At 37.1% G+C, this 23,759-nt stretch overlaps 1 protein-coding gene and 1 pseudogene across 2 annotated transcripts in view; one reads left to right on the forward strand and one right to left on the reverse strand.

Annotated features, from left to right (window-relative positions):
• NCOA1 (nuclear receptor coactivator 1) overlaps nucleotides 1–14,935 on the reverse strand; it is a 202,818-nt gene extending 187,883 nt beyond the window's left edge. For both annotated transcript variants that reach the window (XM_051976364.1, XM_051976360.1), the window contains exon 1: nucleotides 14,473–14,935. The gene's annotated coding sequence lies outside the window, so the exon portion shown is untranslated. The remainder of the gene's footprint in view (nucleotides 1–14,472) is intronic.
• On the forward strand, nucleotides 1,782–2,307 carry LOC127546548 (density-regulated protein-like; annotated as a pseudogene).
• Nucleotides 14,936–23,759: the final 8,824 nt, after the last annotated feature.

The raw sequence follows: 23,759 nt of genomic DNA on the forward strand, positions 1-23,759 counted from the left end.
AAGGCCTAAAATCTGAGGGTGAGTAGTTCAAATTTGATACCCTGGACAGTAGGAACTCATTATTGTATAAGAATTGCCATATTAAGAGAGGTGTCTGAAAAACTTTTAGCAGCTACACAGTAGCATGGAATAAAGAAAACCTTAAGTCGTTTTAGTCAGGTCCAACTTTTCATGACCCCATTTGGAGTTTTCTTGGCAAAGATAATGGAGTAGTTTACCATTTCTAGCTCCAACTTATTTTATAAATGAGGAAACTGAGACAAACAGGGTTAAAGGATTTGCCCAGGATCACACAGTTAGTTAAGTGTCTGTGGGCCAGATCAGAATTCAGGTACCCCTGACCCCAAGCCTGACACTTTACCCATAGCATCAGTTAGCTGCCCCCAAAGAAACTAGAGAGGCAAGGAAATAAAGTGAAAAAGTTTCATCATTAATTAAGATGTGAGGACAAGAATCAACATTAATCCAGGTATGAGGACAAGAGAGAAGTGAGAGTTGTGTAACAAGAAAGAAAGCAATCCAAATTACAAGGACACAATCAATAGAATTTAAATCACATCACAGACTCTTAAAAATTGGAAAGAAGCTCTTATGCTAACCATGAATTTCCTGTATAACATCCTCAACAAGTGGTTTATTTAACCTCTGCTTGAAATGCTCCAGTGAACAAAAACGCATTAACTTCCAAGACAACATATCATTCTAAGACAATCTCATTAGTAAGTTCATCCTAATATGGAGTTGAAGTCTACCTCAATTTTCTGTAACTTCCTTCCATTCTATTCTAGTTCTGCTGGGGCCAAGCAAAATAAAACAAATCTCCTTCATGTACCAATCCTTCAAATATTTGAAGACATTAATCATATCCCACCCTTTTTGAAGATCAAATAAACATTCTTAGTTTTGTGTGGGACAGGTTGGGTGCAAGACTCTCTTCCCAATAAAGTAATCAGAGAGACATTATCAGGTACAAAGAGAAAGCATTTATTTAATCCCTGCAGGGAAGTTCCAGGTGCACATGGCAGGAATTGGGATGGACAATTTCTTCAGTCATTCCCAATAGAGACTTTCCATCTTCCTAGTTGCCCTACAACTTGATAATGTCTTTCCTAAAATATGAAACCTAGATCATAATATTCCAAATGTGAGTTTATTAGTAAAGAGTACAACAGAATTATATTCTATTTTGGGAGATGACTGGGAAGGGGGGAAGGTTGATATGAGGGTAATAGGAAGCCACCCTCAGAGCCTGAAAGATCTAGTGTCACTTCAGATGTGCAGTAGTTATGTGACTTTAGGCAAAGCCTAGTACCCTAGTAATAATCCCAATCTATAAATCACAGATAAGATGCTGATCTGCATTAATAGAAAAAACTTCCTCATCTAGGAGTTCTCTACATGTAAGACATCAAAAATCTAATATCTATCTTTTTTTGGAGGGGTCACTATTCTTCTATTTAAATAGTCTTAAGATTAACAATTTTTTTGGCTTCAACATCACAGTGCTGACTGATATGAGCCTGAGATTTACCCAAGCCCCTAAATCATCTTTCTAGATCTCTATTCTGTCATCTGAAGTACTAGCTATTCCTCTACCAATTAAACATGCCCCTTTTACCTTCCATTTAAATCACTGTTAAGCATTTTTATCAAAAACTAACCAGACTCCTTGACCAGGAATCTCATGGAACAACCCAGCTTCTCTAATAAACAGATTTCTGGGCCTGGGCTAGAGTGACTGCTTAAGGGTAGCAGGTGCTGTGCTTCCAAATATTTGTAAAATGGCCACACATTTTCCTGAAATCTACTGCTCCCATCTACAAGAGAGACCTGAGAAGCAATACCAACTTAGACACAGAAAACCTATCCATTTCAGGTCCTTTACTGATATTTACTATCCATTATCAAGGGCATATTATGATGTTGCTTGGTTAGTTTGTTCCTAATCAGAGACAGTAGAGAAGAATTTTCCAAATGAATTTGCAAAACTCACTGTATGAAATTCACCTAAATGAGAACATGGAAATCAGGACAGTAGGAAAAGAGGAAGAGAAGAAATAGCAAAAGAAAGGCAGGAGTCAGATAACACACAGACAAAAAGAGACAATACCACAAAAGGTTACAATACCCAAAATAAGAAATATATAACATGAGTGTGTGGCCCTGCAATATTCAAAATTGTCCTTAAAGAAGCAGCAAAGGTTTTTGCTCGGAAATTCTCATTTGGTAGCTTAGTTACAGGGAAGGATGAAATCATCTTTCAGAGAGACTTTTACAGATAATATTCTGGATGTAATTCAGAAGTAGCCAGAGTTATACCAAGACAATTCTGAGTTACTGAGAAAAGAAAAGAAGTGTATTAAAAACATTTTTTAAACTGTATGTAATGACTAGATAGCCTATAGCCAAAAGATGCAAAACCCTTCAAAATATCTCTATTTATCTTGTGGTAAAGTGTAGACTATCTTCATCCTTTGTCATTTCACTATTATATACAAGACTGCTTGCTTTATATATATTTTTTTAATTTACTAAAGTCTAATAAACTAGGGAAATCAATCATCCTTATATATGAAACAGAAATTTAGTTAAGTAAAAGTTTTTGGTCATTAAAAGAGGAGTCAAAATCCAGAATCTAAATGCTAGAGCAAAATGCCACCATCTCAGGCTGACATCAATCTATTAATCAATATGCTTTAATATCCAGTCATTTAAACAGTTTTAAATCCAGCAAACTTGTACTATGATCCAGTCTATATTTCTCCATCTTTTCCCAAGGACACTGTGAAAAAATGTCAAAAATCTTACTAAAAATCCAGGTATCAGTTTCCCTAATTTATCAATGTAGTAACTCTAAGTAGGAAATCAGGTTAATTTAAAATGATGTTAAGATTTGGCCATCAAATCATGCATACCCTTTGATCCAGCAGTATCTCTACTAGATCTGTATCCCAAAGAAATCATAAAAAAGGGAAAAGGACCCACATGTGCAAAAATGTTTGTAGCAGTCCTTTTTGTAGTGGTAAAGATCTAGAAACTAAGTGGATGCCCATCAGTTGAGGAATGGCTAAATAAGTCATGGTACATGAATGTAATGGAATATTATTGTTCTATGAGAAAGGATCAGCAGGATGAGTTCAGAAAAGCTTGGAGAAATTTACATGAACTGATACTAAGTGAAGTGAATAAAATCAAGAGAACATTGCACACAGCAACAAGAAGTTTATATGATGATTAACTGGTGAACTTGGCTCTTTTCAACAGTGAGATGATTCAGGCCAGTTCCAATGGTCTTATAATGGAGAGAGCCATCTGCAACCAGAGAGGGGGCTGTAGGGACTGCATGTGGATCACAACATAGTATTTTCTCCTTTTGTTGTTGTTGTTGTTTGCTTGCTTTTTGTTTTCTTTCTCTCTTTTTTTTCTTTTTAATCTGATTTTTCTTATGCAGCATGATAATTGTGAAAAATGTATAGAAGAATTGCACACAAGGTTTTGCAAGGGTGAATGAAAATATGTTGCATATATTTCAAAAATAAAAAGCTTTTTTTAAAAAAAGAATTGCACATGTTTAACTTATATTGGATTACTTTCTGTCTAGAGGAAGGTAATAGAGAAGGGAAGGAGAAAATCTTGTGTTCCAAACACAAGGTTTGGCAAGTGAAGGTTGAAAACTATCATTATTTTAAAAGTTTTAAATGATGTTAGGGAGGGAAAAAGGACAAAGGCTGAAAATGACTATAGATTTGTAGAACTAATAAACCAAAAAGAATCTGCAGCCATCTTATTCATGCTTTATTTCCCTAACATGGCCTTTAAATAATACTAATATTTAAAGGGTAGTTAGAAAATTCTATTTCTTCTGCATATTCCTAAAAAATTTAATACAAAGCTTTGAAAAATTACTCAAAAGTTCTGATTGAAAGTCTGACCAGTGACATGGATTTTGTGTATTTTGTCTATTCCATAAAGGCTGTGTACTAAGCTTCCAGATTTATAAAGCTACCTTTCTTCTTTACAAGAAGAACAAAATCTCTTGGAACAAACTAACAGATTAAGCCAATGATAAACATAACTATCAGGACAAAATATGACAACAAGAAAGTTTAATGTGATGGGGAAGGGGAACTAAAGGGAGTAAAAATGACAAACCCTCCCTTTTACAATCAGAGTTAGCTAGATGAACAATTTTCATTTTACCACTATAAATAATAAGAGGTCTTTCTTTCTTTCTTTCTATTTTTTAATAACTTTTTATTGATAGAACCCATGCCGGGGTAATTTTTTTTTACAGCATTATCCCTTGCATTCACTTCTGTTCTGATTTTTCCCCTCCCTCCTTCCACCCCCTCCCCTAGATAGCAAGCAGTCCTTTACATGTTGAATAGGTTACAGTATATCCTAGATACAATATACGTGTGCAGAACTGAACAGTTTTCTTGTTGCACAGGGAGAATTGAATTCAGAAGGTAGAAATAAGCCGGGAAGAAAAACAAAAATACAAGCAGTTTATATTCATTTCCCAGTGTTCTTTCTTTGGGTGTAGCTGCTTCTGTCCATCTTTGATCTGAATTAACTCTCTTTATCGAAGAGATCCATTTCCATCAGAATATATCCTCAAACAGTATCGTTGTTGAGGTATATAATGATCTCCTGGTTCTGCTCGTTTCATTTAGCATCAGTTCATGTAAGTCTCGCCAGTCCTCTCTGTATTCATCCTGCTGGTCATTCCTTACAGAACAATAATATTCCATAACATTCATATACCACAGTTTACTCAACCATTCTCCAATTGATGGGCATCCTTTCATTTTCCAGCTTCTAGCCACTACAAACAGGGCTGCCACAAACATTTTGGCATATATAGGTCCCTTTCCTTTCTTTAGTATCTCTTTGGGGTATAAGTCCAATAGAAACACTGCTGGATCAAAGGGTATGCACAGTTTGATAACTTTTTGAGCATAGTTCCAAATTGCTCTTCAGAATGGCTGGATGTGTTCACAATTCCACCAACAATGTATCAGTGTCCCTGTTTTCCCACATCCCCATAAGAGGTCTTTCTAACTTCAAGTTATGGAATAGACAACTACTGGGTTTAAAAAATTTCAAATCTGCATGACATAAGAACTGTATCAAACTGCTTGCCTTCTAAAGGAAGAAGCTATGGAAGGGAATTTCAAATTTCAAATTTAAAAGAATGTAAAACAAAATTGTATATGTAATTGAGGGGAAAAATTAAAATAGAAAAAATAATGATTCCATAGCAAATGATAACTTTTGTCTTGGCATTATTGCCTTCTGAACAAGGTAAACAAGATAGAATTCTCTAAGGGTAGCAACCCTGGAAGTAGCATAAAACTATATTAGAGATTTAGGGATAAGCTCCTATTTATTCTACTTGATTTTCTGGAGTTGTATCTATATAGTATTGCTTCTCCCAAATTAAGTTCATCACCTCTAATCTCACCATCATGTGGCCAATTCAAGTTTCTGATTAGAAGGCTGGAGGATGAAGTACCAACCTCCTCCCAATGCCTTCCTTAATAGTGGCAGAAAATAAAATTGGCTCACTCCATTCTGCATCTATCTGCTGCTCTGCCTGATTTCAACTCCACAGAACAAGATGCTCACTGCACCAGGTCCTTTCTCTTCCATCCCTTTCTTTTGATGTGCTCTCTCCCCTCACTAGATTGTAAGCTCCTTGAGGTCAGGTAACGTCCTCTATTTGATCAATTGCATCTCCAGTGCCTAACTCTGGGCCTGGGACACAGTAGACAATGTTTACTGGTTTTGGAATAGTGAATACTAATACTATCCCTAAGTACAGAAAATGCATAAGCACTTACTAAACACTAGACACTGTGCTTAGTACTTCAACTTGGTCTAGAGGTACAACTATTTCTTTATGCTATATACAAGTTCCAAGTTCTCCATATATATCTCTTTGCCCAAATTTATAGAATCAACTCATAAGGAGAGCAAAAACACACATAGCTCAAGAACCACCCCCCCCCCCCAAAAAAAAAAAAAAAAACAGGCTCTGATAGCGGTAAATATCAAGTGATCACTCAACCATTCTCAGGCCAACTATTACTCATACACAGACAAGTTAGTCTAACAAAAACAGCAAAGAACCTTGAGAGAGAGAGTGGATGTTCTAAGCAAATCACATCACCACCATTCTCACCATCATCTTTCCTCAAACCATGGTTGTCCTAGTCTAGGACACTTAGCCTAAGAGCCTTGAGAAATACAATGTTCTCCATTATGGAATATTATTGTTCTGTAAGGAATGACCAGCAGGATGAATACAGAGAGGACTGGCGAGACTTACATGAACTGATGCTAAGTGAAATGACTGAACCAGGAGATAATTATATACCTCAATAATGATACTGTTTGAGGATGTATTCTGATGGAAGTGGATCTCTTCGATAAAGAGAGCTAATTCAGTTTCAATTGATCAAAGATGGGCAGAAGCAGCTATACCCAAAGAAAGAACACTGGGAGATGAATATAAACTGCTTGCATTTTTGTTTTTCCTCCCGGATTATTTATACCTTCTGAATTCAATTCTCCCTGTGCAACAAGAAAACTGTTTGGTTCTGCACACATATATTGTATCCAGGATATAATGTAACTTATTCAACATATAAAGGATTGCTTGCCATCTGGGGGAGGGGATGGAGGGAGAGAGAGGAAAAATCAGAACAGAAGTGAATGCAAGGGATAACGCTGTAAAAAAATACCCTGGCATGAGTTCTATCAATAAAAAGTTATTAAAAAAAAAAAAAAAGAAATACAATGTTCTCTGTGGAGATGCAGTCTGGTCACTACTCTTGCAAGTGTTACAGCCAAAGATGCTGAACACCTAGAAAGAATAATTCTTGCGACCAATTCAAAATACTATAATTTTTATCAGTGAAAATTACGTGACACTATTTCAAAGTCCGATTCTTTTTGTACAGCAAAATAACTGTTTGGACATGTATACTTATATTGTATTTAATTTATACTTTAACATATTTAACATGTATTGGTCAACCTGCCATCTGGGGGAGGAGATGAAGGGGAAGGGAAAAATTGGAACAAAAGGTTTGGCAATTGTCAATGCTGTAAAATTACCCATGCATATAACTTGTAAATAAAAAGCTATAATAATGCATTTTTTAAAAATTACATGAAAAGAGAAATGCTTAGTTGCTGCTCTATAAAGACCACAATATCCATCTGCTTTACATCTGAAACTGTCTTTATGTGTGTCTCCTATTAGAATGAGTTCCTTAAGAGTGGGGACCATCTTACTTTTCTGTGTATATCATCATCACTTGGCACAATGCCTTTCATTTAGCTGTGTTCACATTCAACCAAAGGCACAAAAAAGGAGACAAAAATATAAGAATGAGGGGGAAAGGTTTGAACCTAAAAAAGTTACTAGTCAATGTGATGATTAAAAATCAGCTTCACCATTGAACAAAAAAAAGTTGGAAAGAATCAGAAAATATAAGTGACCCACTGGCTACTACCCTAATATATCTATTAAGTTTCTCTTAAGAAAGGTAGAGGCATGTGCAACAAAATAACTGTATGGATATGTATACATAGATTGTATTTAACATATACTTTAACATATCTAACATGTATTGGTCTACCTGCCATCTGGGGGAGGGAGTAGGGGGAAGGAGGGGAAAAGTTGGAACAGAAGGTTTTACAAGGGTCAATGCTGAAAAATTACCCATGCATATCTTGTAAATAAACAGCTATTTAAAAAAAAAAAAAAAGATTTACAAAGAAAAAAAAAAAAAGAAAGGTAGAGGCAGAAGAGTAATTTTCCTTAAGCACGAAACAAGTAGGCAAGAGAATAAGTCTTTAAATTTGCAAATGGAACAGACATTCCTATGCTTCTCTAGCCATTTCAGTCATTTGAGTCCCAACTCTACTCATTTATCTCAGTACTATAACTAGGGTAGAATGGTGTTAATTTTTAAAAAGGGAAGTAAGGTGGGAAACACCAGATGGAGCAGCTCAAGGAATCCAAGAAATTAGTTAATGACATTATGACTATTACATTTAGTAAGAAATTGCTAATGCCAAAGAAACTTGCTATAGGAATTCCAAGAATCTTCTAAACACCATAAATATTGGTTATTCATCTTTCCCCACTGCCTACAAACAAGGCAGGTCTCTTCCATACTTAAACTTTCATTTTTATCTCTCAGTCAAAAGACCAGAGAAAAGTTCCTCTACTGTAGATTGATTTCACTTTCTCTCCTCTCTTCACTTTTCAACCATTTGCAATCTGGTTTGGGACCTTAATGAATTGAAATTGCTCTCAAAGTTACCAATGATCTCCCAATGCTAAATCCAATACTTTTAAAAAATGTATTTTCCTAACATTTTCTAAATCCTTAATTTTCTTACCTTTCTACAGCACTTAACAGTATTTACAATCTTCTCCTGAATATTCTCACCTCCCTGACATTTTGTTAGCCTCCTAGAGAAGTCACACAGATAGGAAGGCTAATCAATCTTTTCTGATTCATCATCTTTGTCATAGGAATACTGGTCAAGAGCTGGAAGGGATTTTAAAAACCACATAATTCAAATACTTCATTTTCAAATAAAGAAATGTGGTCCCAGAGAATTGAGTGACCTTGCATGAGGTCATATTAGTTGTAAACATTAGGGACAGGACTTTAATTCAGATCCTCTGACTCTTTCTGCTATACCACACTGCCTTTTAAGTTTTTTTGGAGCTAATAAAGAAAGCTGTCACACCCGACTTTTCTTGACTCCACCTAAGTTATATTTTAGATAGACAGACTGACAGATAATTTACTTGTATGTGTATATTTTACTTTTGAGAAATGTTTCATTTTGGTCTTCGAATCCTCTAATACAGTGCCTAGAACACAGCAAGGTGTACTATATGGCTGTTGATTGAATATTGTGAATCATGCTGATCTTCTCACTCAGGATGCCATGGGCAAAACGTAATATAATCAGAACCATGGTCAGATAATTCCAGATAACTTAGGGAAAACAAAGGAAAGGGAATGTGTAGTCTGTGTGAGGAATGTATAGAGCTATATGAGGAAAATGAAAGCAGATAAGATAGAACATAAATGGGCCCTATCAGTGCCCAAAAACAACTCAGTAAATTATAAGATCTTCATTAATAGAGGAAGTTTCCATACTGGGGATTTCTCTATAAATAGTCTCCAAGGGGCAGCTAGGTGGCAAAGTGAATAGAGCACCAGTCCTGAAGTCAGGAGGACCTGAATTCAAATCTGGCCTCAGACACTTAACACTTCCTATCTGCGTGATCCTGGGCAAGTCACTTAACCCCAATTGCCTCATTAATATATATATATAGTCTCCAAGACAGACCAAAAAGTTTTAAATTTAAAAAAAAACTAATCAAAGTTTTGAGAAATGTCCCATTCTTCCACCTTTGCCTCTTCAACACTACCATTTCATCAGACTCTAGATTGACCTCATCCCTTTTACTATACATAAAGAATATGTGCAGTTTACAATACTAGTCGCAAAACATTTAGTTTAATCTTTCTGTGTTATAAAAAAAAAAATGGAGCAATAGAGATATTGTGGCAACCTAATTTTCTGATGTACCAAAGAGTTAACATGCACTCGGGAAACTACAGTAACTTTAAAAAGTTTGATACCAGGATACTAACAGCACCTCTGGAGTATTCTGGCATAAGCAAATTTCTGGGATTGTTACAATTTGCTGCTTCTGTTTTCAGCCCAGATTTTTAGAACTGAAACATAAGAATTGGGAAAAATACAACTCCTGGCAGAAAGGAGGAGTGAAAAAAAAAAAAAATCACTGTCTATATTCCCCTGGCATAAGTGTAATAGTAACCATTAGCTGCACCAAACACTACCATTTTCCCTCAACAAAACTAAGAGAGACACACACAGCAGAACTAAATTATTTTCTTGGCTCAAACTACACAAAAAGTAGTTTAAAACCCACAATCTGCCAGATTTTCACAGGGAGAAATAGAAGAAGGGTTAGCCATAAACCATATAAAATTAAAGTTTTGTTTCTCACAAATCAAATAGTGCTTATGTTAGTAGGGCTAATGGAAATGTATCACAAAGCCTAGAAAAATCTTCAATAATCAACTACCAGTTTTTTGCCTCAAAGGCAGAGATGTTTACTACAGAGCATTTCATTCTTTCTCTGAATGATGGATCGTCTTCCTTCTAGCAAAGAAACATTTTAGACTAGAAAGGGGAAAAAATATTATCCTGCTGCAATTCCAAGTTTATAACCCATGTTTTTACCTTTAACAAGTCTTGAGCCTGAATGAATGTACTCTTTTATCTTCATTAAAAGCCAATATACTGTTTTTTAGATATTCATGATGGGGGGAGACACTTGAGTCCTACTCATAAAACATTTATTTTAGCGGGTAAAATCTCATCACTACTAACCAAAAACAATTTGTAATTTTAAATGCCAAAAGAACAAACACACACAAAACTTTCCTTTTCACATTATCCTCAATATGAAGAAATCTGACCCCCTTCCCACATCATACACGTCTGAGAAATAAGCTCAGGGGCCCCTTTGGCCAAGTTTTTTTTTTTTTTTTTTTTTTTAAAGAATAAACCTTGAACCACTCCCAGAACATGAGGCAGCCCCCAGGCAAATTTAACCCTTAACAGCCACATAAAATGCTCCTTTTTAAAACATTCAGAACTCAGAACTTTCTGAGGATTTGCTCTGCACATAGGAGTCAAAAATTATTTGCTGTGATAATTGTAGAAATATCTATAAAAGAATTGTACATGTTTAACATATAATGGATTATCTGCCATCTAGGGGGGGTGGGAGGCAGGGAGGGAAAATTTGGAACACAAGATTTTACAAGTTTGTGGGAAAACTATCCATGCATGTTTTGAAAATAAAAAGCTTAAAAAAAATAAATTATTTACTGAATTTAAAGAATTTCCTCAAATAAATTGCATCCAGAATATACCCTTACCAGCAAGGAAATAAATATCCAAAGTTCTAAGAATGTTTTATTGAACAGCATAATATTCAATTTTACATTTTTCATTAAGACCATTATATCTTCATCTACTACCATCAATAAAGACTAAAAAGATCATAAAGAAAGGGATTCAGGGAGTGACAAATTTTTCTCCCCACCCTAAATGAAAGTCATAGACGTTAAACAATCTGAGATTTCACCAATTTATGTAATTACAAATGAGAAACTTTTTCTATCTATTAAAGTAAATACCTTTGGAACTTATATTCTTAGAAAGTTACCCGGGACACTGAGAAGTTAGTGATTTGCCCTAAGCCACACAACCAGTATGTGTCAGAAATAGACTTGAACAAGTGCTTCCTAACTTTTTTTTTTTTTTGGACATCAAGAATGGGGAGAATTTGTTTGCTTTACTATAAATATTTGTTACATAGATTTCATTTTTTTTCTTTTAAATTGAAGAGAAAGAGAAAGAAAATAAATGTGTTTTTTAAAATTAAAAGATAAACTAAAAATTCTACTAAGTCAGATGGCAACTTAATCCAAACTATATATGAAGAATATCATTTATAGAATTTGGTCTCTACCAGAAGACTTCCAGTGACAGGGTACTTACTTTTCTCTAAAATATAACCCACTCTTAAGATTTGGACAATCTTAAGTATTAGGAAGTGTTTCTTAATAATGAAGAGGCTAATATTGGCCTCTGACATTTCCATCTCTATCCTCAGGAGCCAAGACATTTCCACAAATTACTTCTCTTTTAATTACTATCTAACAAAGAAAACCAAATTGTGTTCATCTTAGGAGTTATTTTAAATTATGCAGAATACAGAAACACAATATTCTATAATAAATGAAGGTCACTCACATGGATGGCCTTCTTTAAATCTAAGCAATTTAGTATACTACTATAAACTCCTTGAAGGTAATAAATATTTTTGTCTTTGTATTCCATGACCACCAGATGTTTAACATTTACTGAACTAAATTGGTAAAATTTCACTATCTGCAAAAGCAGCTCCACCTTCAATATAAGAGATCTTTGAAATTCATCTCTGATCACAATCTAGACAGCTAGGTGGCACAGTGGATAGAATGCTATGTCTGGAGTTAGGAAGACCCAAGTGCAAACACAATTTCAGAGCCTTACTGGTAGGGTGACATTTGACAAGTAATTTAACCTGGATTTGATTCAGTTTCCTCAAATAGGGATTAATGATAGCTCTTATATTCCAAAATGAGAACCAAAGGAAATAATATTGGTAAAGCACTTAACACAGTGCCAGACAAATTGTTGTTAGTTGTTTTGGTCTTATCTGACTCTTAGAGCATGGCAGATACTGGAACCATTTCTTTTTAGTTCATAATTCTTTTATAAACCTGGTGCATAGTAGGTGCTATGTAAATTCTAGCTATTACTATCATCATCATCGTTAATCTTAACCTTTGTCTCAGGATTCTTAAACTCATCATTCACCCGCATATGACCATCGGTGCATCAATCCTTTCTGATTTCTCAGTCTATCATTCTTGTTATTCCTGGAGCAAGACACTATTCCATTTCTCAACTCGCACTGCCTTTGAAGTGTCTCTCCCCCACATCTGAAATGTTGTCTCTTGTCTCTCCTCTTTTCCTTCAAAACTCAGCCCAAATTCCATCTTCTTTAAGAGACCTTTTCTTGTACTCATTGCTAGTAGCTTTCCTCTAAAAAGTCCTTCCATTTATATTGCATAAATCTGGAATGTATCATTACTTACATGCTATCTTCCCAATTTGTATGTGAACTTATTGAAGGCAGTGAAGGTACTGGACTCTGTCTTCTTAGCACTTAGCCCAGAGCATGGCCACATAGTAAATACTAATTAAATGCTTCTTCTCTGATTGACTAGCTGTGACTTCACCATCCCGATTTACTGACTTGACCCTATAATCAACTATTTCAGCAAGCTAGGGACCTCCACCCTTAACTTTCTCATCTCCTTGACTTTGGTTCTCCCTGAGTTGCTAAACTGTTTGCCTATTTAGCTTCTTCTCCACTGCTACTCCAGAAGCCAATTTTGTGACTTCTGTTAGCAGCAAATTTCTAATTCCCACTGGATCCTAGCTGCCTATAATCCTTTAATTCATCTGATTGACTCAAAAACATTCCCCCATATCCAATGAACTGTCACCTCGGGATATCAATTACTTTTATCTCCACTTTCACACCTGCTTTTTTCTTAGCATATCCAGATTTAAAAAAAAATATTGGAAGCCTTCTAGTTTACTGCAATCCCCTCATTTCAGAGAAATTTGAGATTTTAAAGGATTAAGGGACTTCCTCAAGGTCACAAGAATGGATGACTAAGTAATAGTGATAGAAACAGTACTTGAACCCAGCTCTCTCCAGGTTTCTATACTTGAGTCATTAACTAATCAGAAAGAATTGCTCTTTACTAGTATCAGCTAGAGCCAAGTTACTAAAATATTTAAGAACATTCCCCAATTACCTTTTTCTCCAAATCGGAAGTTTCTGTCACTAAGCATCCATGTATGCACTTCATAAGTGATTATAAGACTGGACTGAACCAACAAGCAACCAGCTAGTTTCTCAGATGAGCCAAAATCCCTATTTTCCCACCCAAACCCTCCCAACACAATTCTAACCAAAAAATAATGTTCCTACACGCTTACAATATTCGACATTTAGAGAATAGTAAAGGAAGTGTCTCTGGAAGCCCCTTTAGCTGACAGGAGGGTGTTGGCCCCTGACTTATATCAAATAAGGTATTATTCCCAATATGCTGCCAAGACAACTGAGACCCTGATAGGTTAAGTGGCTTGCCCAAGGTCACCCAGCTCTAGGAAGTAGTCTCCCGCCTCCTAGTGAGCACCTAAGAGATCTCATTTTCCCTAAGGTCCCTGAAAAAGGTAAGAAATCATTGTCCGGCGTGGAAAGCCCATTGGCCACGAAACTGTCCCCTTTAATCGAGGAGAGGCAAGTAGCGCTCACCTCGCCTCCCCACCCTCCGAGTCCGGCGGGGTCCAAAGAACATCTTCCCATGACAGAGATGGACGCGTCTCAATTAAACAGGGCGACGGGAAAATCGGCCTCGGGCTGCCAACCCCAGCCTCCTCCTCTCGCTGCCGCCGTCGCTCACAGCACTAGCTCTCTCCCCCCTCCACACCCCGAGCTGCCCCAGCTGGTGTCCCTGACAGCTGCGACCTCCACCCCCGGGAGCCCAGTGAGGGAAAGGGGAAGAACTCGGGGAGGAGGAGGAGAGGAGTGGAAGAGGAATGAAACGAGGGAGCCAGGGAAGAAAAGGGAGTGAGAGAGGGGGGAGGACCAGCTGCTCCTTCCCTCCCCGCCCCCTCGGGCCTCCCTCAGAAGCCGCGGCCGCCACCGGGCGCCCGTGACAGCTGTACCCGACCCCGAGCTCGGTTCGCTTCAGCATAGCTCACCTGCCGCCACTGCAGCCACTGCCGCCGTCGCCGCTGCCACCTTCGGCTCTCGGGCCCGCAGATCGCCCCGCTGACAGCCGCCGCCTCAACACTGGCGCCTGCCGCCCGCCAGGCCCCCAGCGGCGGGAGCCCAGCCCCCCCCCTCCTCCTACGGCGTCCCGCAGGGTCCCTCGGGGTCCCCACTCGGGCCCGCTCCCCTCCCCCGCGCCCCGGGGGGGGGAGGGATGAAGGAAAACTCGGGCGCGCGCGCCCTAGCTCTCTCTCCCACAGTGCAGGGAGAGACTGAGGCCCTAAGGGGAAGGTGGGAGGTTTAGTAAGGGGAAAGCAAGAGGCCACTTGTCGGAAGAAGGGGGATCACGACAAGAGGGCGGAGAACCGATCACGACTCAATCCTCGCTCCCTTGGCTGAGAGGAACGAGGATTTCAGCAGCTCTGCACAGACGCCATGTTCTCCTCCTCCTCCCCCTCCTCCTCCTCCTCCTCCTCCTCCTCTTTCCAACCCCCTCCCCCTCTACCGACCCTCCGGCCCCGCCCCTCCACCCCGCCCCGCCCGCTCGCGGCCCCGCCCCGGGCCGCGTGCCGTGCTGCCATCATGACGCACCAACCCGCTGCCGCCGAAACCCGGCTGCACAGCGCGGCGCGCGCATTTCTCCCTCCCCTCCCGTGCCCGCCTCTCCCTTCCCCTTCCCCCACCTCTCCGTACCCGGAGCGCCTCTAGCTGGGGCTGGGCGCGTGCCGTCCTGGGAGCCGCCTCCTTCCCCTGGCTGCTTGCTGCTTACTCACGCGCTCAGTCTTGCAGCCTCCTCTCACGGCCCTTCCCCGAGTCTTCTTCAAGTGTGAAACCCAAGAGCCAATAAGATTCCATCTCCCACCGAGGGGAGGTGGGGGCGGGGCAGCCTAGGATAGCGAAGAGTGCTGCATTTGCTTGGGTGAAAGGCATACGTTTGAAATTCAGATTCTTCCACTCCAAGCAGTCAACCAATATTAAGTGAAGTGCTAAGAACTGAGGGTTGCGAACAAAAAGTTGGCACCATGTGACTCTGGACAAGTCACCCAGTTTCCTTGAGCCTCACTTTCCTCCGCTGCAAAAAATGGGGCTGATAATTTAACTAATTTTTAGCTCTTTGAGTTGCAAAACGCTTTACATATTATCTTAGCGCTTTACCTTGAGGTGTTCTGAAATTATGTGTCTTAATTGACTCGCAAACCTTAACCCAGGCTTCCACTCCAAATCCAGTGCTCTTCCCACTCTTCTGCCCCTTCCTGCCGGTGGATAGACCTCAAAAGATAATCAACTAACAGAGTGCTTAAGGGCGTTTTGAAAAAAATAAAGATTTTTTATAAGATGAAACTCCATGCCTTATAAGAGCTTACTTTCTCTCTAGGGACTTCTTATACCATTAATTGCAATTAACGTAAACCCGCTCCCTAAGTGTATACAAAAAAAAGGGGGGATAGAAATGAAATCTGTGATTTCATTGCTAATTGAAAGCCTAAAATGAGGAAGTCAGCAGAATCTCTGCAATTTAAAATCCCAGGGATTCTAGAACACTTAAGGAATTTGCCCAAGGTCACACATCAGATTTATGTCATAAAGATCTTGAACCCAGGTCTGCCCTGACTCTGAAGCTGCCATTTCGTAAATGCATATATATGTGTGGATACATACACACAATTCAAGGTGATGTGTGGTTTTGTTGTTTGTGGGAATGGGTGGATGGGTAGGAGAAGCACTAGAACCTAGGGAGATCTTCTATAAAAATTTCTATAACTGAACTTTGAAAGAAATCAAGGATTCTAAGAAGCAAGTGAAGAGTATCAGAATTTCACGGAAGTAAATGGGAGATAGTTGGTGCAAAAGGCAAACGAGATAGTGTGAGGAACAGTAAGTGGACCATTTTTTAAAAAATTCATGATATTATTTATTTGGGGGAGAGAAAGTAGTATTTTATTTTTCCAAATATCTGCAAAGTTTTTTTTAAGTTGTAGTAACTTTATTTTTAATATACATTGCTTTATGAATCATCTTTGGAGAGAAAAATCAGAGCAAAAGGAAAAAAACATGAGAGGAAAAAAAAGAAGTGAACATAGCATTTGTTGATTTACATTCCGTCTCCTTAGTTCTTTTTCTGGATGCAGATGGCATTTTCTGTCCAAAATCGATTGGGATTGTTTTGGATCACTGAGCTACTGAGAAGAACCAAGACTTTTATAGTTGATCATTGCTTGCTGTTATTGTGTACAATGTATTCCTGGTTCTGCTTGTTTAGCTCAGCATCTGTTCATGTAAATCTTTCCAGGACTTCCTATAATCAGTTTTTTCATCATTTTTTATAGAACAGTAATATTTCATTACCTTCATGTACTATAACTTGTTCAGCCATTTCCCAATTGATGGCCATCCACTCCTTTTCCAATTAGCAAAGATAGTTTTCAATATTCACCTTTGCAAAACCTTCATCTGTTCCAAATTTGTCTCCCTCTCCCCCCAAGACAAAGTAGATCAATTTGTTGTTCAGTCGTTTTAAGTCCCATCTGACTCTTCATGAAACTTTTTTGGAGTTTTCTTGGCAAGGATACTGGAATGCTTTGCCATTTCCTTCTCCAGCTCATTTTGCAGATGAGGATGATGAAGCAAACAGGATTAAGTGACCTCTCTAGAGTCCATTAGTAGTGTGAAAAATAAAGGCTGGAAAAAGAGTTCATAAAAGAGAATAATGTATAATAAGACTGGAAAGGGAGGTTAGAAACCAAGTTTCAAATATCTTTTAATACTACATGAAGGATGAAGAGGGGAACAGAATAAACACTTATATAGTACCTGGAATGTCCTAAGTGATTTTTATAAATATCACATTTTGATCTTCACAATAATACTGTGAGATAAGGGCTATGATCCCCATTTCCCATTTTATAGAAGAGAAAATTGAAACAAAAAGAAGCCAAGTGACTAAGGATCTTAAGCTAATAAGTGTTATAGACCAGATTTTAACATCAGTCTCTATTCACTGCACCACTAGTTACCTTCAGATAGAAATTTAAAATTGAATCTAGAACCAGAAGGGAGCCATTAGCAAAGAAGTGACATGTTCAGAAAAAATCACTTTGGCAAATATATAAGATATGGATTGGAGTAGGGAAAGAGACTAGAAGAACAATTAAGAGACTATTGAAATGATTCAGGCAAGAGATGAAAACTAGGACTATGGCCATGTGTGTAGAGAGAAGGCAAGTAACAAATTAGAGAAATGTTCTGAAAAATGAAATGAAAATTTGGCAACTCATTGGGTTTTGGTAGTAAGACAATGAGAATGAGAAGTTAAAGATTGCTCTATGGTTGTAAACCTTTATCATTTAGAGATACCCTCAATGGAAAATGAGAAACCTCTTTCAGTTCTAAGATTCTTTGCCCAAGGAATTCATTATCTTTGTCCATTTTATCCTTTAGACAGTTCTAGTTAAAAAGTTGCTCCTGATATTAAGCTGGAGCCAAAGTATACTGCAGTGGAGACTGGGACTGGAACCTGACTTGCAATAGAGCAATTGTAGCTAACTTCATTACCTTAAATAAGTCATTTAATTTTCTGTGCATCACTTTTTTCATATGTAAAATAAGAGTTTAAACTAGATGAACTTTAAAGTCCCTTCCAACTCTAAAATGCTTGGATTTTGTGCTATTTTCCTGCCTATAACTTGTATTAATTGGTCACTTCAATATGACAGTCCTTAAAATAATCTTATTATTTTCTCTCTACTTCTTGTTCTCCCAAAACTAAATATGGAGTTCTCTTAATTGATACTTAGTGTTAGATCTCCTTCACCATCTCTGTCACCTCTTCTGAATTTGCTCTACCTAGTATCTGTGTCCTCAGTACTCTGGTCTGCATAAAATACTCTGATAATAGATCTGACCTAACTGGTACAAATATTTTTGACTGTGACATTGTTCTAGACCTCTTCATTAAGTTTCATGTTACTTTTGGTTTTCTAGTAGCTACAACATGCAGTTAAATTTCAGGTTCCATTCTTTGCTTAACAGTGCTCAATATGTCTCTCCTAAATGGGTTTTATACTTCACTGAGGACCTAGGGACAGCTAGGTGATGCAGTGGATGGCTTGGAGTCAGGAAGATTTGAATTCAAATTTGGCCTCAGACCCTAACTAGCTGTGGGATCTTAGGCAAGTCATTTAATCCAATTTGTCTCAGTTCTTCATCTGTAAAATGGGGACACGCTGCAGAAGGAAATGGCAAACCACTCCAGTATCTTAGCCAAGAAAACCCAATGGACTTTGTAGTTGGACATAGAATAACCACAACAATGAGAATGCATTTCCTTCTTCCTTCTTTCTTAAAAAGCAATAGAGTAAAGAGATGTGAGTATGCAAATCCTTTCTAAGATATAAGCTATCTGATTAGCCTCTCAGCCTCAGTTTCTTCTGCTGTAAAATAGAGATAATACTATGAATCTCTTTCTTTGCTTGTAAGAAAAAGTGCTTGACACATATGTAAAGTTAGCCATTATTAATCTTTCCTTTTTCTTTTCTTTCTCTCCTCCCCTCAGTGATGCAATGGACTACCTTATTTTATGATTCTGTTTATCCACAAGCTTCCCTTATCGATAGAGTCATTTAAAAGAAGGTTGGATGACTATCTGTCTGGAATGTTGTGGAGGGAATTCTTGTATTGAGGAGAGGATTTAGACCAGAAGATTTCCAAAGTCCTTTTAAATTTGTTTTGATTCTACCATTCCTCTCTCCTTGCGCAATAAGTTTTTTTCACTTGCTAAATCACAACTCTCTCCTATGTTTACTGATTATTCTCTACTAGACCACACTTAGTATGTCCTTTCAGCCTGTACCTATTTTTCTTAGATTGGACCTACCCTTCCCTCAACTGCCACTTCCTCCTGCCAAATTCACACACCCTAAAAGCCCAGTATTATACCAAGTTTGCTTCCTCTCTGCTCCACATGAATCTCTCTAAATTACTGGAACTTTAAGAATTACAATAAAAGTTTTTACTCTTAACATTCTCTCTTCCCTAGGAAGCCATCTCTTGCCACCAAGACTTTTAAAAACAGTGAGAGGGAGAAAGTGGTTAAGCAAAAACCAAGCAATACATGAACCACATCAGAAAATAGGTGCAATATTCACATCCATAGATTCCCACATGTGCAACGAAGAAAGGGAGATACATAGTTTGAGCTTTTCTGTGGGTCTGAACTTGGTTGTTCTAATAATTGCAGAGCATTATGTTATACTCTTTTGTTCTGTTTAAATTGCTGGGGTCATTTATGGTATTTTCTTGGTCATTCGAGTATCAGTATATATGTCTTCCCATGTTCTAAAACATTTTTAAAAGTTAGAATGCAAGATATTTTTAAACTTTTAAATATCTCAGATAAAGTTCATCTAAGAAAAACCCTATTATTAGCAGAAGCTTCAAAATTTTAAGAATCCATAATTTCGTCAGTATAATTGATTCCATTTAACAAGGCAAATCACAGTCTCTTGTATAATTCTGGAGATGATCTTTGAGAGTTGCTGTGACTTAAAAAATCATTATTCTGCAGTATTAGAAGGAAAGAGCCTTTCCAAGTGTATTAATCAATAAACATTTATTAAATGCCTATACAAAAAGAGGCAAAAGACAGTCCCTACCCTAAAGAGACTTATTATACTTGCCTTTCGACAACAGATGTACAAATCATCCCCAAGGCTTTTCTCAATGCTTCTCCAACTCTAAGAACCTGCCAGACTAGTTGAAGGACAAATACTTTAGAAAGTGTATTGTGATAAAAATTGGCTGGTTATATCCTCAATGTTCCCTTCCTGCCCCCAAACTTATAAATTACTGACACTTTTAACTCTTTGAGTTTGTGATAACAAAGCATGATCTCTACATATACTGTCCAACCAATCTATATGAAACCATCATAGTTACTGATATAATTAATTTATTGTGACAGACTTTAATTTCCAAGTTTGCCTTATTTGTAATCCCAGAGTTGTTTTGTTTTTTGGTCTTTAAGCAGGATTTCATTTCCTTTTAACTAAAAAACACTTTAGCCCGTCATATCAATGAGTATTTCAGTAGCCATTATGCTTAGAAAGAGAGAAAAGAAAAGCAATATTTTTTCCTTGTTCTCTAAGCATTACTATTAAAAAAAAAAAAAAAGCCAAGTGAAACCAAGTGGTCCCAACAACCTGATTTCAACTTGTAAGCTATATGACTCTGGGCAAGTAATTTAGCTACTAGGTTGCCTCAGTTTCCTTATCTGTAAAGTAGGGAAAATATTAGCACTTAGCTCTTAGGACTGATCTTAGGTCCTTATTTAAGGAGCAAATGAAATACAATTTTAAAGTACTTAGCACAGTGCTTGGCACTTAGAAGGGATTTATAATTGTTAATCTTATTATTATTGTTTTCTTCTAGGGTTGTTATGCAGATAATAGGAGATAATATTTATAAAGCGCATTGAAAACCTTAGCTGTATTATTAAACAGACTAGAACCAAGTAACACCAAATGGCTCTGACTTTAACCTTGTGACTAAAGGTAAATTAAAGCCATTTAGTTCAATTCAGCAAACATTTATCAAGCTCTTACTATATACCAAGCATTGTACATATTGCTTGAGATTCAAAGCCAAGAATTATAGTCTCTGTCCTCAAAGAGCTTATATTCTATCAAAGAGAAATAATGAAACCAGGCATTGGCCCACACCTAACACCTTATATCAAGATAAGGTCAAAATGGGTTCATGATTTAGACATAAAGAATGATACTATAAGCAAATTAGAAAAACAAAGGATAGTCTACTTCTCAGATCTATGGAGAAGGAATGAATTTGTGGCCAAAGAAGTACATAATGAATAATTTTGATTATATTAAGTTAAAAAGTTTTGTACAAACAAAATCAATACAGACAAGATTAGAAAGGAAGCAGTAACCTGGGGGAAAAATATACATCCAAGGGTTCTGATAAAGGCCTCATTTCTAAAATTCAGGCCAGTTCCAATGGTTTTGTGATGGAGAGAACCATCTATACCCAGAAAGAGAATTGTGGGGATTGAGTATGGATCATAATATAGTATTTTCACTTTTTGTTATTGTTGTTTGCTTGCATTTTGTTTTCTTTCTCTCTCTTTTTCCTTTTTGAGCTGGTTTTTCTTGTGCAGCATGATGATTGTGAAATATGTGCAAAAGAATTGCACATGTTTAACATATATTGAATTGCTTGCTGCCTAGAGGAGGGAGGAGGGGAAAGAGAAAAAAAATTTGGAACACGGGGTTTTGCAAGAGTGAATGTTGAAATCTATTTATGCATATGTTTTGAAAATAAAAAGCTTTTTAAAAAAGAAATAACACTTAGATAAATAAATATAAAAATACAAAATAATTTCTGGGAGTGACAGAGAGTATGAGTGGTGACATTTGAGTCCAATTTTGAAAGAAGATAAGGACTTCAAGAGAGAGAGGTGATAAAAAATAATATTTGTGGGATAGGAAACATCCTGTACCAAGGCCACAAGGTAGAAGATGGAATGATGTGGAATGGGAACAATAAGTAGACCAATTAGTCTGAAATGAAGACTTAATGGAGGGAATGAAGTGAAATTAATTTGGAAAGATAGACAAGATCTGGATTATGAAGAGTTTTAGAAGCCATTTTGAAGAATTTGTTTTAGAGACAATAAGGAATTGCTGAAGCTTTTTAAGCAAGAAGATAACATAGATAAACATGGGCTTTATTAACATAAATTTGGCAAAATATATGGAGGATGGTTTGGGAAAGAGAAAAAATAGTGACAGAGGAATCAATGGAAGGCATGGGTCTATGCTTTCATTGATTTGAGGACTCCAACAGGACAAATTGAAATCCATCAACATTTTCTAATCTGGTGAAACTCTTGTCCATGACCCTTCTACAAAATCTTCATAGGAGATCAGCCTAATGGAACAGGATCTTCTAGATCTCTCAGTATTTATTGTGTGGCTACCAATGAAACATATGAGTTGTCTTTTAGTTATCACTTGCTCTTTCTACATTACCAGTCCAAATCCTTTCTTTGTCCCATATCTCTCTGATGGTGTCTTTTATATTTCTGTTTAATTCTTTGAAAGTATATTATTTGTTTGTGGCAGACCTTTTCATAGTGATTAGAAACTGGAAATTGAATAGCTGCCCAACACTTGGAGAATGGCTGGATAAATTGTGGTATATGAATGTCATGGAATATTATTGTTCTATAAGAAATTACCAGCAGGATGAATACAGAGGGGCTTGGAGAGACTTACATGAACTAAGTGCTAAGTGAAATAGCAGAACCAGGAGATCATTACACATTTCAACAGTAATACTATATGAGGATCAATTCTGATAGAAGTGGCTCTCTTCAACAATGAGAGGAACCATATCAGTTCTAATTGATCAGTAATGAACAGAACCAGCTACACCCAGTGAAAAAACACTGGGAAAGGAGTGTGGACCACAACATAGCATTTCCATTCTTTCTGTTATTGTTTGCTTGCATTTTTGTTTTTCTTCTCAGGTTTTATTTTTATCATTTCTAAATCCGATTTTTCCTGTTCAGCAAGATAACTGTATAAATATGTATACATATATTGTATTTGACATATACTTTAACATATTTAACATGTATGGGACTACCTGCCATTTAGGGGAGGAGGTGGAGGGAAGGAGGGGAAAAGTTGGAATGGAAGTTTTTCCAAGGGTCAATTTTGAAAAATTACCCATGCATATGTTTTGTCAATAAAAAGCTATAATTAAAAAAAAAAAAAGAAGGAAAGTGTATTGCACTCCACTCAGGCCTACTCCTAAAACCTCTCTATTGCCCTTTGCCTTTTTATTAAAATTTTAAAATATTTTATTTTTTCTAATTATATGTAAAAATAATTTTTAACATTTGTTTTTCTTTTAATTTTGAATTGCAAATTATTTCCTTTTTTCTCTCCCCCTCCCAATTGAGAAGGTAAGCAATTTGATGTAGCTTATATTCAAGCCTGCAAAACATATTTCCAGATTAGTCATGTTGTAAAAGAATACCGAACAAATAAACAAAAAAAAATGAAGTTTAAATAAATGTTTGTTTAGATCAGCCTTCAGATTCCATCAGTCTTAGAGGTTCTTCATCATAAGTCCTTTAGAATTGTCTCATATCATTATCTTGATCTGAGTAGCTAAGACTTTCACAGATATTGTTATAATCTTGCTATTACTGTATATAATGTTCTCCTGATTCTATTGATGTCACTTTGTATCA

Source organism: Antechinus flavipes, chromosome 2 (genome assembly GCF_016432865.1).
Source record: "Antechinus flavipes isolate AdamAnt ecotype Samford, QLD, Australia chromosome 2, AdamAnt_v2, whole genome shotgun sequence".
In the NCBI taxonomy this organism is placed as follows: Eukaryota; Metazoa; Chordata; class Mammalia; order Dasyuromorphia; family Dasyuridae; genus Antechinus; species Antechinus flavipes.